At 44.2% G+C, this 12,772-nt stretch overlaps 1 protein-coding gene across 9 annotated transcripts in view; it reads left to right on the top strand.

Moving 5' to 3' along the window:
* LOC125550572 (proteasome subunit beta type-5-B-like) overlaps positions 1–10,953 on the top strand; it is a 40,185-nt gene extending 29,232 nt beyond the window's left edge. Inside the window, exons 2-7 of one of the 9 annotated variants that reach the window (XR_007301698.2) lie at positions 4–758; positions 1,207–1,273; positions 1,724–1,808; positions 2,304–2,391; positions 2,510–3,586; positions 10,589–10,953. The gene's annotated coding sequence lies outside the window, so the exon portion shown is untranslated. Of the gene's footprint in view, positions 1–3; positions 759–1,206; positions 1,274–1,723; positions 1,809–2,303; positions 2,392–2,509; positions 3,887–10,183; positions 10,507–10,588 lie in introns of those variants that run through there. The other 8 variants (XR_007301696.2, XR_007301707.2, XR_007301708.2 and 5 more) reach the window with 8 other exon arrangements.
* Positions 10,954–12,772: the final 1,819 nt, after the last annotated feature.

Genomic DNA, 12,772 nt, shown 5'->3' with positions numbered 1-12,772 from the left:
TAGAACTGCAGCGGTGCATTCAGCGCGGGCTGATGTGCAGGCTTGACCTAGGCAGGTTGCTGCTCGTCGTTGCTTGTAAGCAGAGTCGTTGTGGTGGTCGGTGTCTCCTAGGCAGGTTTGTCTTCTACCTGTTTGTTGCCAATAGTTTATACAGCGAAACTGGCTCTTGTGTCCGGCCTGGAGTGTTGTGGCTGGTAGGGAAAGTCCAGAGGAGTCTGCTTCTAGAGGTGTCGTAATATGAGAGGTCATTTGTTTGCATGTCCGTGCATCTTTGGATCTATCTGTCTGAAGATGCTTCTTTACAGGAAACTATACGTTCTAGCCCAGGGGTGTTCCTTTGCACTTTAACCAGTGTGATGTTGTTTTCTTCCACTGCCTACATGTACTCCTATAGCCTATTGTTTATCCCTGCTCAGTTTGTTTTATATATGTGTTTATATGAAAAAATTAATGGGGCATCATCTTGGTAGATTGAGTTTGCTAGATTAGTTTCATGCCATCGAAAACAACAAGCAGATGGAGCAGGAGGGGGTGAAGGTTCCCGTCCCATGGCCTTCACGTGTTGTGGCTGGCGGCGCTCCACTTCCTCCCCCCCGGTGAGTCGTCCTTGATCTGAAAAATATTTACTCCCCGTGCTGTTTTGTTTCTTGGCATACAGTACGGTGGTCTCAGATGATCCTTCAAAGGAGGCCACAGAGAGCAGCGATTACTTCTTGGTAGTCTGCAGGGAGTTATCGACAACAGCGAGGCACTTGGAGGTATGGTGCCATCACTGCTCAGCTTCCCCCATGTTTCCTTTCAGTTTAGAGCTTTCACTTCCTTTAGCCAGGTTTGCAATTTCAGATTGCCAGCTACCTTTCATTGGTGTGTATGCAAGCAATAGAGGTTTCTTGATCAATCTGGTTATAACTTTATTCTCTTGTTTGATTGACACATTGTTTTAGTTATCAGAAAGGTAAACTGGCCATGTGAAAATAAACTAGCTTCTTCTGGGGAGATTTTCTGTGATGCTACATGTTTTTTGTACAGCAGAGCATTTTGCCGCTATGTAAATAAAATTTTGTGTCCAGTATCTTACTTTAGCTGATGGTTTGCTACCTATATCAGCGGCTTGCATGCTTTAAGAAGGAGATTTAATATGTTGGTCATTCATATCTCTGGCCATGTGTGATGAAAAAAAAGTTAATTGCTAATGCTTTATTTCAGAAAACCAAATCTGCACCATGCCGATATGCTTCATGACGAGCGTGCATTTGTCATCCCACACACTCAGGTTATTGTTTCACCCCTTTTGATACTTTTTTATTTGACTTGCTCAAGCCAAATTGTTGGTCTGCATATTCCTACATATGTGCTCCAATCCATTATAGTGTTTCACCCCTTTTGGTAGTTTAAAAGTCAATCCATGTTTAAGTGAGGTCACACATTCGTCAAACTGAGAGTTGCTTCAGCTTGTGCCTACCCGTGGGCTTGCTTTTTTAGATTCATTTGATACTGCTTGCATGCTACTGTAACTCTTATCATGTACTGACTGTTAACTCTTATCCTATCCTAACTGAAACTCATTATCCAACTTGCCCCAACGATGTTCTATTTCGCAAAAGCTCGCTCCTTAACATATATGGTGGTTCTTTTCATGTATTACTTAAATGGTTGATGGCCTTGCTTGATGCTTGCCACGTGTTTGATCGTTCACCTCTGATGCCATGTTTTCTCCATGCAGATGTCTGGTAGAATTACTAGAAAGTAGCAGATCTATTCTTTATTTGCTATCCTAGCTTGCCGTCAGCTTACGCCAATGACCCAAGGTATGATGTTGGATAAATAGCTATTCTTAGAGGATGGATCCAGATATTGCTTAATTTGCTGGTTCTATACTTGGCTGCAATTTTTTTTACTGAATGGGACCCACTGTTACGTCGTTTGACATATATGCGCATTTTCTTCAAGCCTTAAAGTGTACTTAGCACAATATACAGACATACTTTGATCGTGGCATTAGCTTTCTCATTAAATTATCTAAATTTGTATCTCAGTACCTACCATTGTAGGTCTATTAAGTCCTATGTAGAGCCATATATTTGATATTACCTGAAAAATAAGGAGGTTACCTTTTCCTTCACACACCTGGAACCAAATTGTTTAATACTACCAATTGTATCTGGGCGCAGTTTCAGACAAGATACAACTCAGTAGCAACAGAATTTGGCCTTTGCCCTTAAATGCACGGTTGCTACTAAGTTGTTGTTTCGCTGTTGTTATATGTTATATTCCAAAGATAATCTCCATGCTTTGTTGTGTAGTTGGCGGTCCTGTGAACATGGATTTTTATCTATAAAACGTGTATTGAAATCTTGAGAACTTCGGGCCTGACATGTGTTCATGCACTTGGTGAGGAACATGAGACCTTTAATGTCTATTAAGTCATGTTTTTGCACAATTCTTGGGTGAAGCTTTACCGAACAATATAACGCTTCTAAGAGCTGCCACTTTTACACTAATAATGCAGTGTAGAGGCCTGTGTGCAGAGCTAACGAGGAAAATCCATAGCCATGGATTTAGTGACTTCACAAGGATAGCACATAGATGAAGACTTGCCTTTTTTTGTATGTGATGTGATTTCTTCGGCAAAAGATACCTAATACTATTTATTACAGTCTATTTGACAAATAAAGTATATGAGAAGGACACACAACAGACATTGTTAGATGTTTCCACTTTTGTAGTTCCGTAGATGAGATTTCTGGCCTTCACAGGCCGTGATATATCACATATTTGAGAATGGGCTTTTCATGTCTCCTTGTTATGCTAATTGAGACTTCAAGCTGGGGTGGAGGGGCATGAGTCAGGAGGCCTTCCTAATCTGACGGTACCTCCTCTTCTTCGCTGCGTCGTGGCCTCCTCCTCTTCGCCGCGTCGTCTCCCAGGCCATCTCTTCGCAGACCATGGGAAGGTGACGTGAGTGTGGTCGATGGCGGCGGGCCGTTCCAAGCACTCACTTTCCATTGATACCGATGACCACAGCGGGATGGATCCAGCCGCCAAGATGCAGAGCGGCGGTCGATGGCGGCAGCCTGCTCCCAAGCTGCAGGTAAGAAGGTGACGTGGCGGTGATTGGTTTACTGCCTGCATTTTTTGTTTGAGCAGCTTCTGTATTAGCTTGAGCAGATTTCTGGCCTGTGGGTTTACTGCCTGCATTTTTTGTTTGAGCAGCTTCTGTATTAGCTTGAGCAGATTTCTGGCCTTCACAGGCCGTGATATATCACATATTTGAGAATGGGCTTTTCATGTCTCCTTGTTATGCTAATTGAGACTTCAAGCTGGGGTGGAGGGGCATGAGTCAGGAGGCCTTCCCAATCTGACGGTACCTCCTCTTCTTCGCTGCGTCGTGGCCTCCTCCTCTTCGCCGCGTCGTCGCCCAGGCCACCTCTTCGCAGACCATGGGAAGGTGACGTGAGTGTGGTCGATGGCGGCGGGCCGTTCCAAGCACTCACTTTCCATCGATACCGATGACCACAGCGGGATGGATCCAGCCGCCAAGATGCAGAGCGGCGGTCGATGGCGGCAGCCTGCTCCCAAGCTGCAGGTAAGAAGGTGACGTGGCGGTGATTGGTTTACTGCCTGCATTTTTTGTTTGAGCAGCTTCTGTATTAGCTTGAGCTAATGGAATTGGAATCTTCTGATTGTTAGGCACATTGCAGGTTAGTAAATCTGATGTGTGACACCAGTTAAATCTTCATCATTAGAGAATGATCTTGATACACGCACACTATTCTTTCTCACATACAAAAAAGTTTTTTAAGGGTCACACTTACACATGTTGTGTTCACATGTTAATTGAACACTGGGTGAATTAAATATATATCTCAACTACTTTTGATATTCATGGCTAAAACTAAATTTCTTATTAAATTTGCTGCCCATGTACATGCGGCGCTGCTTGTGGATCTCCACAGTTCATGACAACTTTGCTGCAACTCACAGTAGAGCTGGGATGCCACAGACGATTGTTGGCTGCTGGCTGCTGGATATCGAGTAGCAGGCCTGCTGGCTGCTGCTTGCTATGGGCTGCCTTGTGCTAGGAATTTCATGGCCCTTGGAAATTGGCCATGTTTCCGTCGCACGAACTGCACGCCCATGGGCCCAGGCCTGGAAGAAATAAAATATATCCATGTGTGTTCAGAGAAATCATCTATAAAGATAATATACTAGTGATGACCTCCTTCCAAGGCAAAGGGAGATGGACCCCAGACATCAGACTGAACAAGGTCGAAAGGACGCTTGCTCGTGCTCTTGCTCACCGATGGTGGTGCCCGAGTGCGGTGATGCGGCCACCTAACAAGGGAAGACAAGATGTGGGATCGAGGCAGCACACATAGTAACCCACAACCAGACAATGGATGCCTAGCCGGACTGGTAGGGAGCGGAGGTGGATACAAAGGTGGACTTTGAGCTTCACAGGAGTCTTAATAGTGCGCTCATCAGTAAGAGCAAGAAAATCCTGGATATACTTCTCTTGGGAAATAAAGAAGCCATTAAAGGTAGAAGAAACCTCAATGTCAAGAAAGTAATGTACTTAGAATCATTGTCGGTGATGATCGACATATAGAAGAAGAGTTCGCCCACGAGTTGAAATGTAGAAAAAAGTGCAGGATCATGAGCACTTGCTGAAAAACCAGCCGCAATCACTATTGAGATGAAACGTTCAGACCAGACACGAGGGGTTTGCTTAAGGCCATATAGAGAGCGACAAAGATGACAAACCATGTCATCAGGAAGAGAAGCCGCAGCGAAAAGTGTGCGAAGAGTGGTCATGTGGGCCATAGGGGCAAATGTCTCATCGTAGTCATGACCATGTTCCCACCACTAGACGAGCTTTGTAATGCTCAAGAGAACCATCAGTCTTAACCTTGTAGACCCACATACAAGTGATGAGACGAGCACGAGGAGGAAGGGAAATGAGATCCCACGCGCCAATGCGTGAAAGAGCATCAATCTTCGATGCCATCACATGTTGCCATTTAGGATGAGCAACAACGTCATGATAAGTCGTCTCGAGAAGAGCGGTGCTAGAATAACCATAGCGGTCAGTAGGCAGAAGCGGGCGAGCTTGGAAGCCATAAGTAGGCTAAGCTGGAGGTGGTGCATTGCCAACAGAAGAAGACAATAGTCGAGGGAGGTGGCTCATCAGAAGAATTCACAACACGCGGATGATCAGTGTAGTAAAGAAGATGATGAGGGGGAATCAATGGGGAAGCCACAAGTTACAAAGGTGTGGGGTCTACAACAGTAGTATGGGAAGACAAGGTGGGATGGGTGGACGAGGGCAATACTTGAGTGATAGGTGTATTTGAAAAAGTGAGGAAATAAATATCCTCAATGGGGGAGGTCAAAGGAGAGGATGGACAGGGATATAAAGGACGAGACTCATCAAAAGTCACATCCCAAGAAATGTGCATCCGACGACTGACAGGATCCCAACACAGATAGCCCTTGCATCATTGTAATCTAAGAAGACACACTCAACAGACTGAGTAGTTAGTTTTGTGCATTCATGGGGGGCAAAAAGAATGTAGCAAATACAACCAAACAAATGAAGTGTTGAGTAGTCAAGAGAACAACCAAAAAGATGCTTAAGAGGAATGTCAGTCTATAGAGCAGAGGAAGGATTAATGTTGATGAGATAGGTAGAAGTAGAAGCTACCTCAACCCAAAAGTGAGGTGGAAGAGAGGCGACAATCATCAACGCATGAACCGCCTCAAGAAGGTGACGCTGCTTGCGCTCAGCAACACCCTTCTGAGCATGAGCACCAGGACAAGAGAACTGAGGAAGTGTGCCCTGCTCAACAAGGAATCCACCTAGCAAATGAGAGATGTACCTAAGGATCCTGAAGCCGCTGAGTTCCACATGAAGCACAGCTTGCTCCAGGCCACCATGCATTGCCCGTCGCTGACTATGTTGGTCCCGCTCTAAAGGAAAACGCGAATGTACTTCTCGACCAATGCAAGTGAACACAGAGGCAGTTGCATGGCGATGGCTTGATAGACTGGGATGGAGAGAAGTACTAATTTGACAAGCATGAGCCAGCCTCTCATGTTTAGTAGATTCTCAATCCAAGTGGGGATGCAGTTGAGAACTTTGTCTAGAAGAGGCTACATGTGGACCGTGCGAATCTTGCACAAGGGGAGGCTAAGGTAGGTGCACTGGAGCACTGGGAAAGCACATGCGAAGCTTAGCTTAATCACTTAGATCTCGGCGATGCTGCAATAGATTGGTGCAAAGGAACACTTGTCGAAGTTGGTGCATAAGCTCGACGTGCCACCAAGATCAGGTTGCCGCACGTCGAAGACAGGACGACGGCCATTTCGGCATTGTACACTAACATGAGGTGCCTGACGCCACGCCAGCACGATGGCTCTAACATGACAATGTTCTTTGCATGCACAAACAAGGCGTTGAGCACCTCCAGCACAAAGAAGAAACAACAAAGACAAAAGGGGGTCACCTTGCCACAGGCCATGATGGTGAAGAATATGCCTCTCGGGCACCCTGTTGAGGGTGTCTATGGTAGAATCATCCACACCAACTCGTTGAATCAGCTGCCAGTGCCGGTTTGCCGTGAGACCATAGGAGGAAGGGCCATGAGACTGAATCGAATGCCTTCACAGTGTCAACCTTGAGCATGAGGGTTGCGATGTGTCTAATGTGCAAGCCCTTAGTGGTGAGCATGAAGGAGCTCTGGTTTTCCTTGATCAGTTCTGGGAGCCGAGGCATGACGTGGAGAGCAAGCAGCTTAGAGAAAAGCCTACCAAAGGTATGCGGCAAACAGATCAGGTGGAAGTGCGTGACATGGTTTGAGTTTTCTTCTCTAGCACCAAGACAATGAGGGCATCGTTAGGCTCGACGAGGCAACCCGGTATAAGCAAATAGAGCTGGTGGACGACTAGGGCAAGCTCATCTTTGAAGATCTCCAAAGCGAGTTGGTAAAACAACTCTACGAGGGATAGCGCAACCCATGATGGACGAGTAGTCTGCCAACGTCTACTCCTTATCCTCATGGGTCAAGGCGACAATATTGTAACGGGCAATGGCAACCATGTGATTTTTGCAGTGGCAGTGGCACGCATGGATGTAGAAGTAGCACGTGTTTGCGTCTTCCTCGGCTAGCTAGTGGAAGCGGAGGGCTGGTGGGGGATGATGCACTTGAGGGAGGCCAAACCAAGCAACTTAAGCTTCAACTCTTTGCGCAGATTAAACTCCTTTTGGGACAGCTGTCAGGACTCCTGCACCGTGTTGAGCTGAAAAATGATTTCCTTAGCCATGAGTTGTTGTAGCTTGATGCTGCCAATATGCCGGTCGCTCCACAGCTGCAATGTGTTGTCCATATGCTTCAGCAAGACATCCAAACACTAGAGTTGGCAAAGGTGCGACGACACATGCTAGGCATTAGCAACCACCTGGCGGAAGCCATCAAAATCTGTCCAGATATCCTTGAAGTGGGACTAGTGAGCCCTAGGCGTGAAAATCGTGGTGTATAGGCTAAATCTAAAGCCATGGAGTATTCGCGCAGAAAAGCAACTAGGATGTCATTACCCCCAATTCGTTGAACAGAACAACCGGTCTGGCTGCACCAACGTTGGTGACCGTAGCTCGTTGCTCGAACTGTAGCGCCGCCTGATGAGGTTGATCTCGCGAAGCCCAAGGTCATCAAGGAAACGGTGAAATCTGCCCATCTATCTTCTTTCTAGGGTAGCGTTATTCTTACCCGCCCCCCGCCTGCTAGATCAAGTTGGAGTCACCGGTAACGACCCAAGGACCAGGTTGCGAGGAGCGCAACTCAGCTTTTGGAGGAAAGCAAAGCGATTTGCATCAGCTAAAGGACCACATACGGTTGACAATCACCAAGGGGTGCCTAAGGCAAACACAGAGGGCAAAGGTTCGAGTCAGTGCAGCATTAAGGCCTTGCAAGTTTCAAGAAGACCATGCCGAACTAAGGATGAGAGACGAGAGTAACACAAGTAACCAAGGCGATGATCCCACTGCTGAAAAGAGCTGGTAGACAAGGCAACAGAGGTGGAGAGACTGGCGGCGGTGGCAACGGAGGGAAAGTGAAACTAGTCAAGCTCCCAGAGGCCCTGGGAGTTATGACATCTGGGGCCAGCGTGCGGAGAATGTCAAGAGAGGTCGGGGTAGACCGAATTTGACATGGGAGGAGTCCATTAAGAGAGACCTGAAGAATTGGAGTATCACCAAATAACAAGCTATGGACAGGGGTGCGTGGAAGCTTGCTATCCATGTCCTAGAGCCATGAGTTGGTTGCAAGATCTTGAGGGTTTCACCTCTAGCCTACCCCAACTTGTTTGGGACTAAAGGCTTTGTTGTTGTTGTTGTTGTAGCGAGGAAAAGAAATTTTGGACGTGGGTATTGCGAGCTAGCCTCCCCGCAGTTTCTGGGAAGCGCGGGCTCCACTACCAGCAGCATCGAGGTCGGAGGCGAGGGTCGATCGGTTTCGGCCGCGAGCGGGCGGTTTTGCGTTGGGTGTCCTCGTCGGTGCTCGGCTTCAGTCGCGGAGGAATCGGGGCCTCGACTTTGCGGCGACACATTACAGCGTCCCTACTGTTGTGCTTCTGCTCTTGCTTGATTCGGGGGTGGGCATCAGCGTGTGAAATCGACTGCAGAGGATTCGGGCCTGGGGCATTGTATCTTCCTGCCGGTGGAAGGCCTGCGTCCCCTTGAGGCTGGTACGGATTCTGGCAAGGACAGAGTTTTTCTCAGCCCTTTTTCATTGCGTGTGCATTCTTTAGAATCACGTATATTCTTCAGTAATGCTCCCAAATCTCTGCTCACTCCAGAAGTCCAGCTGCAGTGCATCACGTAATTTTCTTGTTTAGTTGCCATTAGCCAACTTCACAGAATTCAATTTGGATTTATTTGAACGGCAATGTCTCGAGCTTTTGGGGAGCAACAGTAATTACAAGCTTAGCTAGTGCCATACCAACACTTTGCCATTGTGAGGATTTGCGTCCCACCTCTACCCCAATGTCACAAGTAAAATTATTGTGATTATCCATCTGATGACATGAGTAATTTAACTTATGTTCTGTGTTTCATGTTGTCTGGAGCAATGCTTGGCTCCTAGCAGTTTCCAGATGGATTTATTTTCATTGCAATGAGAACGACTGTCAATATTTGCTGAATTTTTGGTCGACTCAACCCACAAACCAAGAGGACTTAACCCTCTTCTCCTTGATCTCCTTGATAGTCCAGCAATCAGCAAGTTGAAAAGATTTAAATCAAGGTTCCATGATAATTCTTTTGAATCTCCCTGTAAGGTAGGCTTTTCAGATATTCCATTTCAAACTAAAGGTGCATTCCTTTTACTTCCGGTAATATAATCTATGTATTTTTAATTGTCTAACCTTGTGTGCATAGGGTTTCTTTCACATGAGAGGTAAAGATGTTCCTTGTACAATATTTAGGTTTTGCAGAAAAATATTGTTTTAATTGGCTGTTGTTTGCCTGTCAGTCACACAAGCCTTTATTTATATTAGGCCTTAGATGCTACTCCCTCTGTAAAGAAATATAAGAGTGTTTAGATCACCATGGAGGGAGTACAAAGTACTAACTGTTATCCCTTTGTAATAGAAGAGCATAATTTCCACTCCCTAGTTGTTGATCATATTTCTCTGTGCCACATTCTAGTTCCAAAAATGCATGTTGATGGTCCACCTTGTTGATTGCCTGCTGATATTGTGAGATATTTGATTATGCTTGATAATATTAGTAGCGAAGAGTGCCTCATTAAAAATCTTAGTTGGAGAGTGAAATTTGCGTTAGTAGTATGTACTGAATTTTACGGCAGTCATAAGATGAAATTGTTCCTGTGAAACTGAGGACTGAAAGAGCTGATTCTGGTGCTCAACAGTATGATATTTTAGCCCCTGCATAAATTGTGGGAAATCCCATGTGCATGGAAAATGAAGGACTCAAAGGTTAACATAATCCATTTTATAAATCATCACAAGTGCATCTTCATTATGTATGAGATTATTCTGGGATACCGCCTCCATTAATTAATTATGTATTAGAGAGGGAATTTATCTTTTGCGATAAAATGAGGAGGGGAGCAGTAATGTTTGTCCTTGCAATTGTGACATGTGTATTTCTACATCTGATGTACAGTGTAACTATTTTAGGGCTTGACAGACCAGTTTTTATCTGGAAGAAAGGCCTTTAGCGTGCGTTTGGATCTGAAGAAACAAAGCAAGATATGGCTGTCATTCCTCCTAACTTGGCTAGTTACTAGTATCTCCTCGATCCTTTAATGAGGCAGTCTTGGCGAGTGTTTGGGCAATAGAGAACATAACTTGGCAATTTCTGTACTTGTTTACTGTATCCATTTATTCAGGACTAGAAGCTTAAATTCTGAATTTTATAGTTCAGGAGTAACTACCTCCTGATGTACTGGTGTAATTTAATAGTTTCATCGAATGTGAATTAGAATATATGTTGTTAACATAGTTGGGCATATATATCATGCCATCTTTCTTTTCTAAGGTGTTTGATGAGTTCAATGCAATGAAACAGATGAGCTGAACATATTCAAGGTTTCTAGCGGGAATCACCTCGTGGCCATTCTGGTGATAATGGTTGTACTTCAGGTAAAAAAACAAATAGTATAATTCTTATGTTCCACATATGTATTAGTTTTGGTTGTTGTTATATGTTGTTTCCTTTGTGTATATGCAAGCTCTTATCATTGATTTCCTTGGCAAATTAACTTCAACAATCATGTTAAGCTGGCAGCTATGGTTGGTACTGATGGGAGCTTGTTTAGGTGCTGATGGTCCAAGAATTGTATTTGTGTGGTGGATGTAATTATGTTATAAGGTCAATTTGTAACTTATTATACTACAGTTATGGACCAAGCCATGAATCAGTAACAAAATTCAGCATTGGTGAGAAGAAATGTGAACTTATAATTTTTTTTGTGAGAGAAAAGGGAATTTTATTCCAATGTAACAGGGTTACAATCAAGAGGCACAAGTTCTCAATGCAAGGACCTCTATGGATCCATACGGCGATAATAGACTCTGTACTCTGTACGGTTGTAACTAGCCAACCGATCAGCAACCCTATTTTGTTCCCTTCTAAGCCTATGTTTAACAAACTCCCTAACCTCCATGAGCTCTTTTATTTCTTCAGCAAGATGTCCATATGAGTGAGCATATTCCCCGATAAAATGGATGGTGCCTCAGAAGAGTCAGACTGAACCAGAACCGGTTTGTTAGTGTGTTGAATGACCGATTTGTTAGTGTGTTGAATGACCGGTTTGTTAGTGTGTTGTATGACCAGCCATACCTTGCATCAACGTGTGAATCTCAGCCTCCAACGCTTCGTTGCAATGGAACAGGAAGCGGTAGGCCGCAAACACCACTGACCCGTCATGATTCCTTAGTATCCTACCGGCCACAGCGCTGCCAACTACCGGTGAGATGTTTTTAGTACCCTAATCTTGACTTATCGCTGATGGACCACAATGTTCAAGCTCGGCAGGTACTGTTGAACAGCTAAAATTATTGGATCTCAAGACACCCGCAAATTAAGCCGCTGGAAAAGAGTTCAGAGATGTGTCTGAGTCTTGGTATTCCCACAAATTCCCAAGTAACCATTGGTGTTCATTTTTGAAATACTGCTTTGTATTCCCTTTGTATCGGTGCATAAGTCTATCTTATGAAGACCAAATAATCCTAAAACACTCAGACGCGGTGCATTAACTCTCGCCTTGTTTTTGATTTCTTGAAATTAATAAAGGAATCAACCAATAAGAAACGTGGGGTGTGTATGTTTTTAATGATTTATGACTACCTAACATGGCATGCAGTGGTTAGTCCATTGCATGCAATGTTATTAATTAGCAAATAAATATTAAGTACTTTTGTTTTCCTCTCCGTCTTTAGTCACGGTGCACAACGTAACATGTCTTATGCATCCGTAGGAAGGAGTACCGAACATTAGGTATGAGCACGTGGCAACTCTGAAAATTTTCGACGGCAAATTTAGTGACATGAGAATGAGGAAATATGCCTTAATCCCTGGGTGTATATACACCCAGAAATTGGAAAAAAATAATTAATAATTACAAAAAGCCATCGAATAAACTTGACTTTCTTTTGCACCAGTATGTTATTTTCTGCCAACCAAAACCAAGCGTTGACTTTAGGGTGAATCATACAAATTTTTTGGTCAAAATAGTGTAAACAGTGTCTTAGCCTTACGAGTGATCACCCGGGAAAAACTCTAAAGGTGAATTATGTTCAACAATCAATAGTAGTGAGCATCACTATCATTATTCAAATATATTTTTGTGAGAAATTACGGGAGTGAATTTGTTTGGTATAATAATAATTTAGTTTTGTTAAAGCACATTTAGATGTGCCATAAGTATTGCATCTAACATTACTGCAGGAAGGTCCTAAGACGACACATGTATAGGAAATCAATCGATCAAACTATGTGCGATGTATCAATCACAAACGGTACTATAATAAAATCATCGCCAATAAATGAACTGTTTGCGATTGCTGATCCATCAAGCACGATTCATATTAGAGTTTTGTGTGTCAAATCGTGGCATACAGTTGATCCATACGAACTACTTACGACGAGCCAAAAAACACAAACGGTTACCTAGATTAAGATGTGTGCGATAAATGGCATATAGTTCACTCGGGCGAACTGTTTGCATGAGCCAAAATAACACAAACGATT

This window comes from Triticum urartu, chromosome 1A, assembly GCF_056163025.1.
Source record: "Triticum urartu cultivar PI428250 chromosome 1A, HENAU_Tu73, whole genome shotgun sequence".
NCBI classification, from domain to species: domain Eukaryota; kingdom Viridiplantae; phylum Streptophyta; class Magnoliopsida; order Poales; family Poaceae; genus Triticum; species Triticum urartu.
Note: the sequence above shows the minus strand (reverse complement) of the source record. Positions and strands in the feature narration are given on the sequence as shown.